This window comes from Penaeus monodon, chromosome 16 (genome assembly GCF_015228065.2).
Source record: "Penaeus monodon isolate SGIC_2016 chromosome 16, NSTDA_Pmon_1, whole genome shotgun sequence".
NCBI classification, from domain to species: Eukaryota; Metazoa; Arthropoda; class Malacostraca; order Decapoda; family Penaeidae; genus Penaeus; species Penaeus monodon.
This window is the reverse complement of record NC_051401.1, coordinates 47,231,278-47,243,554: the sequence shown is the minus strand read 5'-3', so window position 1 is coordinate 47,243,554 and position 12,277 is coordinate 47,231,278. Positions and strand designations below refer to the sequence as shown.

The window sequence follows — 12,277 nt, the reverse complement described above, 5'->3', positions numbered from 1 at the left end:
TGTACATAAGTTTAAGATATATTTTAAGGAATTGTATTCCTCATTTGACATTTGGTTTACACCGGGGGAAAGTTTCTGAAGCAAAATTTTCAATTGAAATCCCGTGAAGTATGTTATTTTCCCCTTTTTTTGCCTCCCAAAACCTCCTTTAGTACCCCAATTATCATTATTATAATGCGTTTGATAGTTTTATAGGAATTTAATTAGGTGTCGTCCTCATTTAATGGACATAAAGGATGGAAATACGTTATTTAGTCGGGTATGAAATTTTACGAAAGTTATAAAGCATTGTTTTATTTTTCTCTTTTTTTTTTTCTTTTTAAGGTTGCAGATTGAATCTCATTCCTCCCTCAATTCATCAAATCACACACAACCACATAATCGCTTATAAATCCGATGATAAATGCCCACAACACACATACCATATCTCACCATCACTGTTTTAAACTATTTGAGTGAAAATGAAACTCGAATATTGTATATTTCTCATAAGCAAAAACCAAAAGAAAACTGCAAAGTCTGTTCCCCTTTTTCCCCTTTTCAGACGCAATGGGGTCGCAGAAGTCCCCCCTGGATGAGGAGGAGCGTGATGGACGTATTGGCCGAGGCAGCGCATGGACCGAGGAACAGACGGCCAAAAAGCTCCACGGAACATTGCCCGTCGTTAAAATATCCTTTTTTTATTCTCTCTTGTTTGGGGGGGTTGTGGTCTTTTGTACGTATGTTGTTTTATCAGGGTTGGTGTGGGTGATGCTCATACAGTGTGCCTGTCCATGTTTTTTTTTTTTTTTTTTTGTTTTTTTTTTGGGGGGGGGATGTTGTTTTCTCCTTTTCCTCCTCTCATCTCTCTCTTTTCTCCCTCTCTCTCTCCTCCTCTCTCCTTCTCTCTCCCTCTCTCTCTTTTCCCCGTCTCCCCTCTCTCTCTCTCTCTCTCTCTCTCTCTCTCTCTCTCTCTCTCTCTCTCTCTCTCTCCTCCTCTCTTTTCTCTTCTCTCTCTCTCTCTCTTCTTCTCCCCTAAAATAATTAAACCTCTTATTTTGCCGTTCTTCGAATCGTTATTCCTCTTCCCATCTACTTCTCACACGTCTCATCTCCTTTCTTTCCATCGCTCACAATCTTCCTGAATTTTTATCCATTCATCCTCCTGTTCTGTCTACTCCCACTCTCTTCTTGTCCCATCCTTCATAACAAATCCTAGGATAAACCCTTAACTCCCCCACGACTTCCTGCGAAAAGGGGCCCCCCCGCCGAGGAGGGGGTGCAGGTGGCCAGGTTCGTCCTGGCTCCTTCCTCCCCACCTCCAAGTAGAGGAGTCCTTCTCCCTCCTGGACGCCACTCTGCCAGCCCTCGGGTCGTTCTTTGACGCCTTTGTGCACGAGTGCGAGCAGGAGGCGAAGGTTAGCGAGGACGTGCCCAGCAGACTCCTTCAGGTATATTCGATTCATTTATTCTCTCTCTTCCTCTCTCTCTTAGATTTATGAGTGACTTGGAAGTAAATTAAACGACAGAAGTCTCTATTCTTTATGATGATACTTAATAATACTTTTCACTATGATTATCGGTTGCCTGTAAATTTGACTTCGTGAGAAATTAGATGACAACCTATAATCAAACTTACTTTGAAAAGTTTAGACAGGTCAGTGCACCTGTTGCTGGCTTCGCATTGGCCCGTGCATTTTTCCCCTCAAGCCCCCTACCTCACAATTATGGCAAAGTGAAAGCCTTATCATTAATAAAGAGTCAGTCTCCAACCTTTATCTCAATTTAAGTATACAAGGCAGGGGTTGTAAAGCCAGGGAGAGTGCTTGAGAGGTGCCACATCAGGTTGGTCTTAGGATTGAAGCCGTCTGTAATATCAGATTTCAAGCAGATGTATTTTGAGGAATACAGCAATTTAAAGTTACAATTGAAAAGGTTTGAAAACTTATTTCAGGTGTCTGTAAACATTGGAATATATCATGCTATTATTCTTATATTCTTTTTTTTTCTTCTTCTTTTCTTCCTTTTCAGCAAGTATCCTGATCAAGAGAGTTGTGAGCTGATGGTGCATTTCCCCTGTTTGCAAGCAGAGGAAGTGTTGTGAAAAATGTGAACAACTTCCTAAAGTTTTGTGTTGGCATGTGTAAAGGCTCTCTGAAGCACTGCAAAGATAGGTCGGTGTAAGGTGGTATGTTTTGAAATTTGCTCTATAGATATTTTAGAGAAGTTGAGAGTGAGTGGGGTGTGTGAGTTTAGTAAATGAGTTAGAGTGTGTGGGGTTTGTGTGTGTGTGTGTGTGTGTGTGTGTGTGGGGTTTTGTGTGTGTGTGGTGTGTGTGGTGTGGGGGTGTGTTTTCAAATCAGGGAAAGATTATATGTAAATAACCTGTGTAGATAGAAATGATTAATATTGATATTTTAATGAGTGTTGTCATTATTGTAATATTATGTATCATCAGTATTTTAAAGTATATTTTTTATTACATTGTTTGTATCTCATTGTGATCTTTATTATTTCTCTCTAGTGGGACCATCTATGGGGACCAGCAAGAGCAGTGGGGTGAGCGTTGAATCTCTCTTTGGGCAGATGTGGACCTCTCGGTCATTCTCGGGATATTCCCTTTAAGCTTGTATTTGATACGTACGATGATATAAATATTTTGATGATGGTAAGTTATGCCGGGGGGCGATTTTTTGGGGTTTTTAAATGCTTTTTTGATACTTTGTCTTTTTTTCATATCACATCCTTCTTCTCTTCTTCCTTTCTCTTTTTTTCTTCTGATCCTCCTCCCCTCTTTTTTCCCCATCCTTTCCGATTACTTCCTCCCCTTTCGTCCTTTTTTTTCTTCCTTACCTCTTCTTTTGTCCTCTAAGAAAAATTCCTATAGGTTTAATACAATCTGAAATTTTGGTTTCCCCTTTCTTTTGTTGCCTGAATAATTATTTGAAAGTATTACATTTCCAATTTGATTGTTGATGATCATCTAAATACCTATCCTTCTTCCAGTCTGCGAACATTTTACATTGACAGCATCGTGCAGTCACAGTTGTCAGAAGCCCGTGCCTGTGTGGGGGTTTTGTGGCGAGCGTTACGTCTCCTTCATCCAGCAGTATCATGGCATTAAATAACAGAACTGGATATCCCCCCTTTGCGATTGCTTCTCTAATAAAGGAGATCTTAGACGGTTGTATGGTGACAGGTTTTTTCAGTCCAGAATAAAAAATGGTGATTTTGGATTGTGATTGTGTTTGGGTTTGCTGTGTTTGTTCTAGTAGCCATGTTATTTTTTATTAAGAAGAAAGGAAGGTATCCAAAAATATATTTTATAAAAAAAAAAAAAAAAAAAAAAAAAAACAAAAAAAAAAATTATAGAGAAATTAAAAGACTAAACATAAAATCCTTCTATATTTCATACCCTTTTTAATTTTTCCCTTATTTAAAACGGGAGAATAAGGAAACATTATATTTTTAATTCCAAAGTAATTAGTAATGTTCTTGATTAAGTTTATATCAGGTTTAAACTTTTGATTAACGAAAATGAACTTGACAGAACGAAGATCTTAAGGTTACTCAGCGTATAATCAAGATGACAAGTTTTTGTATGAAGATGTATTTCACTGTGCGGGGAAATTCAAGGGGTACCAAAACCAGCTATCGAGACCTGGGAAAAACTCCTAGTGTTGTTTATAGGTATAATTAGTATTTTTTGGTTTGTAAGTATTGAAATTTTGTTGTGTCTATATTGATTTTTTTTTTTTTTTTTTTCCACAAAATAATTAATGGATTCAGGTAGCATTAAGCAGTTTTATTGTATATCTAGTCTTTTGACATTCCATTCCATTCCAATGCCTGTAGTATTAAGAAAATAATCAACTGCCATTTTGAAACAGGTTCTTTCCTGAAAATCTCATTTTACAAAAGTTTCCCCGAGGGGGATAAAGACTGCATGGAGAGGCAGGTGGCCATTGGGGTTGAGCCTCTCTTGTCCCATCTTAGGGATGATGTGGATTTTGGGTTAAGGTAAGCAGATTTAGGACCTGTATTGTTCCCCCTTCTTTCCCTCATGCCCTCTCTGTTCCCTTTCTTTTCTTCTTTTCTTTTTGGGTTTTCTTCTTTTTCTTTTTTTCTTTTTCTCTTCTTTCTTTTTCTTCTTCTTCTTCTTCTTCTTCTTTTCTTCTTCTTCTTCTTCTTCTTTTCTTCTTCTTCTTCTTCTTCTTCTTCCTCCTCCTCCTCTTCTGCTCCTCCTTCCTCCTCTTTGCAATAACCCACTAGATTTTTAGTGGATCACTACAATTTATGGGTTACATAAGAATACACGTTTCAAACAGGATAAGTGTCAGGGTGGGATAGTGATTATGGATCATTACTTTTCATGGCTTAAAGGACCTTGAATCATAAGGTTTCCACCTTTAGCCGTTATGAAAGGGTAGATTGTGACTGCTTGAAACTCATAGGGAAGAAGGCATGATTCAGTACGAGGATAAGAAGAAGTTTAAGGGAATAAGGAATGTTTTTACAAAGATTTTTTCATCTTTTTGTCCTTTTTTTCTTCCTTTTAATGAACTAAATTTAAAAACACCAATTTGTTTCAGGTTGTAATAGACTAGGCGATGAAAAAAACAGATTAGGCAGAGGAAATGGGTGATTGGGAAGTTATATCTTTTTGCTGATTGCTCTGAGCTTCCCACTCTGCCTGCTATTGCACTCCACTTCGAAGCTCTTGTTGACGGGATATTCCAGGCAATTTCAGAAAGTATGTCATATACCGAGGGGCCCAAATTTTTTCCTTTCCGTGGGTCATTTCAGTCCCTCTCCCCCCCCCCTTCTGAATCTATTTCTTATAGCAGATTTATGTGCATAATTAGCCACTTCACTTGAAAAAATTTGTTAAGTTGAACACTAAGTGTATAAGCATTAATAAAATTAATGAACTTTGGGTCTGTTTTCATTTTGCCAGTCTATAATTTTAGACATATACCTGACTTGGGGCATTAATCTCCAGTGCAACACAGTTAGCTACCCTGTCATTAAAAATGTTTTCTTAGTGTGTAGATTGATTTCCCAATTTACGGTTAGTTATCCAAGTGTCTTGAAGTTTATTTTTTAAAACTCTTTTTCCTTTGCCCTGTGAAAAAGTATGTTACGAGTGTTGAGTCACTTTTATTCCAATTCAGTGTGATATGAAGCTTGGACACAATTTTATATTAATATATATTATATATTTTTTTTAACTCCAATCTTTGGTTAATTATGAGAAAAAGACACTATGAAGTTGAACCTCCTTTTAATTCAGGCATGCTTCATTTTCGTACCCATGCAAGATAGCAGTGTATGTGTGAGGAAAACCCCTTGCACGTAACGCTCTATGAACATGTCCTAACACACTTTTGTTCACTTGCCTGTTTTAGACCCTGAGAGTTTGAACCCTTTGGAGCAGTCCTTATAAAATGGCTGTTGTGTTGGACAAACTTGGCCTGCTAAATGGTGCTGATATTTGGTGGTTGTGTGGCCAGTGGGGATTTTTTTTTTTTTTTATGAGAATTTTGAGGGGGAATTCTGAAATATTATTTAATAATAATATTTGCCTCCTATTTTCAAAAAAAAGTTGATCGATGATTTCCCAGCAGGTATGGAACAAGTGAGCTGTGTAGAACACTGCTGGTACTTGCTGAAATTTTACCTCATGCCCCACTTCATTCACACCAGCAGTTGGTACTAAACTTCACTTTCACAAGGCCTTATTTCCAAGCTTTCTGCAACTGTAAGGTTGATTATTTCTCCTATCATCAGGTAAATCATAATGGTAATGTATGTATGGTCAAGATATGTGTAACATGTTGAAGGGAAAACAGAATAGGACACTTTAAAATTGGTTTTTAAAAATCAGAAGTGAATGATATGTTTGGGCTGATTTTAGCAGCACATTACCATACAGTAAAAGAATTTCTTTGTTAATCCATGACCTATGGTGGTGCAGTGTATATAAAAGATTGTGCCTGTGATTTTTATTAATTATTTTTATTGATGTATTTCACATAGAAATTCCATGGAAAACGGTTACTAAGGGCATACCTAACTACTATTTTTTGCACAATCCATGACTTCTAGTGGAGAAAGTGTATTTTTCCCCTTTTACTATTTTGTCAGTTTATAATATAAACTTGTACTGGCAATATAATGGCATTGTAATAGTAATAATAGTAACAGAATAGAAATTTATTTTCCCTCAAAAAAAAAAAAAAAATTAAAAATGGAGAAATCAGATCAAAATACTAATTGACTTCTGGGGACTAAATTTTGTGAAGCATCTGCATGTTAAAACAAAATTAGTAAAAAGCTAAACCCAGTGGTCAGAACATGTCCCCACTGCATTGGGTTTCTATTTCTCCACCTTTTTCTCCAGGATTGTATCAAAGCAAGGGCATGAAGTTAGTCTTTCCTGTGTGGTGAAAGAGAATGCAAGGCAGACCAAAACAAAAGATGTTAGGGAGAATCTTCTAATAGTTGCTCTCAGACTCAAAGCAGTGTTTCAAAAAATGCTCAGAAGATAATGTTTCGATCTTGTAAGTAGAACCAGTTTTTTTTTTTGTTTTTTTTTTAAGAGATCACATGGCTATAAAGTTTTGCAGGTTATGATTAGTAATCAAAAAAAAAAAATAAATAAAAAAAAATAAATAATAATAAAAAAATAATGAGAGAAAAAATAAAAGTGAAAAGGTGATTGTCCTGTCATCTGTTACTATTGTCCATATAGATTTATAAGTAAACTCTTTCAACACTTTTAACAAGTTGATATATATAATTGCAGTGGTTAAGCTGAACAAAATCCCGAAGCTGCTGACTTCCTCAACAGACGAGAAGGATGCGGTTATTTTTGTTGAATGTATAAGGATCTAGCACAACTGTGGACCAGGTTATCGAGGATCTGTTCTTAATAATGTCTTTACTTGTTTGTTATAGATGACTGATTATGGAGTTTTAGTATTATACATTAGGGACACGATGAAATTAAAACTGTTAGCAACGTATTTGAGGTTCAGGGATTATATTGGCTGTTCAGCGGTTGATTTGGGGCTTCAGCCTATTGATAACTCGAGCTCAGTCTAAATCATTACTTAATGATCAGCTTCTGCAGGTAGCCTTTGTGTATTTAAGAAATGCAGAAAATGAAATTTTAGATGAGTATTGAAACTGTATAGGGATATATATATATAGCACATGAAACATTCTTTGACTATTTTTGAAAATTTTCTCATTTTATCTTGTAATCATATCTTTCTGTAAAGAAAGTCCAGTGGCTTCACATGTTTGGGTTCTGTTGCTTGTTGTGGCTGCAGCTGGGCATTGCAGCCTGTTAAAAGATCATCTTCAGAAGTTGCAAATATCTTAGACTGTGTTTCTGGTATGTAGTTTGATTCCTATTAATTCCTTGTTTGTGCTTGTCCAGAGCAATATATATTATGATCATGATCTGGAGAAACATGTTATAATTTCCATGTGTGGTTTAATATTCTGTGTAGAGGCTTTGTTTTAAAGAATTTGTACATTGTCATTTATTTTGGTAATAGAAATGTTGACTCCAAGATATTTATATGTATTTATTTTCTGTTTACTATTTATTTCCTATAGATGGGTTGCATAAAGTGTTGCAGAGCAAAAAACCCATTGTGTACCAGTGTGCTTTAGATGCCTTTGTTGCATTTGGTCAACATTCAGTGCATGAAAATGTAAGTATTAGAGTGATTTAACAGAAATCATCATGTTTTTACTATTAGTAATATTGTAATAGTCATCAATAGTATATTTTTAAACCTACTGTGGAGATTCAGTCCATTAATGATTTTATAAAAAGTAAAAGAAGATTTAGTAGGGGCGTATACCTTTAGAGGATTGACTATATTACACATTACATGTGTTTGTAATGGGACATGGGGTTTTTGGGTTTTTGTGTAGTTAAATATAATACTATGTTTGTTTTCATATTGATAATATATTGTTCTTGTAATTACAGTTAACATTATTTTTACTATTATAATTTTTCTTTCATCTTTTCTCTACCATCCAAAATCTGATAGTGATTTCATCTTTTGCATTCCCGGGTGTTGCCTTCATGTCTTCAAAAGTGGGGAAGAGACTTTACAAGGGAAAGTTACAAAATACTTGCAACAAGAAGTACACACTTTATCCCCCGCATGCAGTGTGTATCTACTACAGCACCAAAATATCATATTTTTGCAGTCAAAAAAACGGCACTCACCAGAAGAAATATGTACCAATTGAAGAATCGTTAATAGCCGAGAAAACGTCAGCAAGTTCGTTATTATCAAAAGGAAAGAATAATTTGCCAGAGGAATTTAAACATCAAAGAGAAAAAGGGAAGACGAATCGGTTTATTCTAGTTTGTGTGATGCAAGAACTTGATGGAAAGTCTTCAGGAAAGGGAGAAATATTATTGGAAGATTGAAAGATAGGAATGAAATAGAGGCAATTGACAGAGATGGTTTTTTAATTCTGCTACAGGAAATGATCAGGGAACTTAACTCTGTTTTTTTTCTTTTTTTTTTCTTTTTTTTTGTTAAAAAACTTTAATATCAATTTTATTACAGCAAAAAAAGAGATAGTTCTAGAGTAAGTGGTTTTGGGTAATAATATTTAGATTTAATATTTATTTGTAAGATGTGAAACTTTTTAATTATTTTCTTGCTGTGTAAAGACAAGAAATAAAATATAAACAGTTTTTACTTATATTGATTATGTCCCTTTGGGTGTGTGGTTAGGGCAAACTTTATGTACAAGTATTTGTAACAATTCACTGAGTATTTTGGTCTCTCTTTCTCCATGTCCTCTTAACTCACTCTTAAAATAGGTAGTAAATAAATAAAAAATATTTTTAAGATATGGAAAAAAAAAAAAATGGTAACCCTATAAAATTTCTTCGGATAATATTATTCAGGTTCCTTTCATGAAAGTCTACAATTAATCGGAAATGTCAACATCATCCCTGAATGTTTGGAATTTACATTCTTTTAGATTCACTCTCTTGGTATTCCTCATGGATTGAAAAACACAGTAAAAATAGAAAAGGTGTGAATGAGAGAGAATAATTCCTCAAGAGGAAGGCAAGTAAATTTACATATCAATTTTATATCTACGAGAATTGGCATTAATGAAACTGAAAGTAAGATTTGCTAAATGTCTGATCAGTTCAATCCATTTTCTCAGGTATTCTTTACCTGAGAAAATAATAAAAAGATTGGAAATAAAGAAATTTATTCATATTTCAAAAGAGAAAATACTTTTGTCCTGAGTCTCGCTTCTTATCAGACACCCTAGCATTTCTTAAATGATTTCCTAGTATTTTACAATACTGTATGCTTTTTTAAAACCTTTAATAACATACAAGATGTAATACAGGAACCTCCTCACTCATCTCCCTGGAAAATTAATACCCTAAAAATAGATTAAAAGGTTTATTATATATTTACCTATATCCTTTAAATTCTCCATAAAGAAAAAAAATCAGCATATTAACAAAACAAATAAAAATATGCACTCTAATACATATCTACTTCCACAGTGCTCTAAAATAGCACTTCTTAATCACAAAAGGAATTTTCCGACGACGATCGCTTCTCTGACTTCTCCTTTTTTCTTCATCATGCTCTCAGCCCAGTCCAGCCCAAACTTTTTTCAGAACCTCAGTCATATCTGGCATCGAATAAACAGAATCAGATGACCCCTTGCGGACAGACTAGGGGCCCCCCTGTGACTGTCCTGATGTCTCCAGTTCTGTTAAATCATCTGCCTTTTTAATGGAAGTTGGTCCTCTCTTTGATTGTTGGATCATTTAGGGGGTTAAAAATGCTGATGTTGATGTAAAGGGTGTTTTCTGGGCCGAGGGGGGTAAAGACCGAACTACTAGTTGTGTGGTCAAAGGTACTGAGGTTCTCCTGCTCAGGCTCCTCAGAGAAACTTGACTGCCTCTCTTTCCCGGTTGGAAGGGGGAAGGGGCATTGCAGAACCACTGTTAATAAACCTCTTGGCATTCATCCCTTTAGCATCGTAGGAATGTGGATTCGGTGCTGAAAGTTGGAATGGGCTTTGGGGACCCATGTTCACCCAAATCTAGACCTCTGCATGACTTAGAATCTAGTTGACTATTCCTGCTGCCCTCACTTTCTTGCCCAGAAAGACTTGCGTAACTTTTTTGCCTTGGTGCAGGTCCATAGGGTGAGGCTGTATATTCTAAGTGAGAGGAGTCGACCTTGCTGGCACTCTTGTCTCTAGAAAAATGTCTCGCATGAGGCTTTCCCCCTCGATGATCCTCTGGTGATGACTCGTACTCTCTTGATGGAGTTTGGTAGCTCACTGACTTGCTTTTTTTCACATAATCTGACATAAAGAATATCCTCATAGATTATACTCAAGCTTTCTTTAGCTGAGTTTCTCTGAAAACAGTGGGAAATATGATATATGAATCTGCTAAGGACAGGGTAGAATTAAAGCCAAATCATGATAAATATTACATTCCTTGTTGACTTAAATAATGAAAGCCCAAATTCAAGGCAACATGAGTCCTCGGTATTATAGATATAATCCCAATATCACACTAAAAAGAAGACAAGTACCTGCAAAGCAGTTATATTAAATCTTAAAATTATAGGAAAATAAATATCATGTCACACACAAACCACTTTAAAATGTGTTATTAAACATTGGAGTCTACTCACCTAAATGTTACTTTTCTCGAATATTTTTGGCCTGCTGCAATGAGAAGTTTCGGCAGCTGTAGTCTCTGGGTCACTTGACTGTGGCATCCTACTTTCTGCTTTTTGACTCACATACAGCTCACTCCCAACTTTAACCACAGTGCTCTGGGCCTTCAGGATGTCTTGCTTCAGTTTCTGTAATGTGCTGAGCTTCTCTAGGATCTCCAGTTCCTTCTCATAATTTCTTGACTGAGTTCCGTAGGCATTTCCATCATCTAATTTCACTGAATCTGTGCTCTGTTCTTCACAGGGAGAATCTGTGCCAATATGCTGGGGTGTTTTCTTGTGAGTGTTCCGGACCAAACCACCAGTATTATACTTTTCCTCCCCTGTGGAATTGAGCGGTCTATGAATTCTGGAGAAAATCCTCTTTGGTCTGAGTTGCCATCCAGCATATCAATTTTGAAATGCCTTGGATCGTATAATGCTTATAATCCATGTTTGTAAGGTGATCTGCTGAAATTCTTTTTTTTTTTGAATCACCACTGATTTGCGAAGTGGGGAAGCTGGGCATGTTGTGGTATCGCTGAGGCTCATAGCTAGCCTTTGAACAGTGGCTGGAGTAAGTGGTCGGACTATGGTCTCGTGTGTCTCTCTTATCAATGGAGGAACAGCTGCTCAGTCTCACAGGGATTTCATCAATGTCTTATAGCTGCTGGTGCTTGAATACCGAGGCAAAGAGGGAGAGCGATGTGTTTAAGGACAGGTAGGGTGAACTTAGGGTGGAATCGTCACCAGTTTTCTCCATGGCTTTAAGGAATGCAGACATGCAGCTGATTGTCAACCCTGATCCTTCAACAGTAGAGGCTGATATCTGAAGCAAGTCATCGCCTTTTATCTTCAAGAGCTCATTTATGTAGTGCTGAATAATCTCCTTCTTCTTTAGCTCAAACTTTTTGCTTCTTCTTCAAGGGTCTCTGCCCACTACCTTCTCCCTTCAGTTTTTCAGTGTACATACTAGTTGGTGTGCTGAAGTTGCTCTCCTCTGATGTGACTTAACAGGTAGTTTATCTAGGAGGGAGGCTATTTTCTGTCTGTGTTCTGTAATTCTTCTCAGATTTTCAACTGTGTCTTCATGACTTATCCTTTTGAGGGAGATGTGAAAGGGGGAACTCAAGTACTCTGTGCTTGCTTCATTCCCAATGCTTGAAGATTTTTCCTGGTACTTGCCTGGTAAATTACTTATCACAGGCATTGTGGGTCTGTCTGTTTCAAAACTACTGTCATCACTGATTCTTATTTTCACCTCAATATCTCCTGACTAGATTCTAGAGCTGAACTTGGCTCATAGATGTCTGATATGTATCTTTTTATGGACCTCCTTCCCATTCCACCACTGGGATAATACAGTGGAATGGAACTTGGTAACGTCTCTGCACTCGGCAAAACCTTGCCTTTCTGTGGCTGTCCGACCATAGGGACACCTCTCCTGACCTAGGTTTTCCTTTATCTTCATCTCCTTCAGTTGAAAACCATTCCCTTTAATTTCTGACATGAGTTTCAGTTCTCCCTTTCCCAGAAATTACTCT

General features: G+C 36.6%; 1 pseudogene; it reads left to right on the top strand.

Annotated features, from left to right (window-relative positions):
• The first annotated feature begins 549 nt into the window (after window positions 1-549).
• Window positions 550-9,792, top strand: LOC119583078 (annotated as a pseudogene).
• Window positions 9,793-12,277: the final 2,485 nt, after the last annotated feature.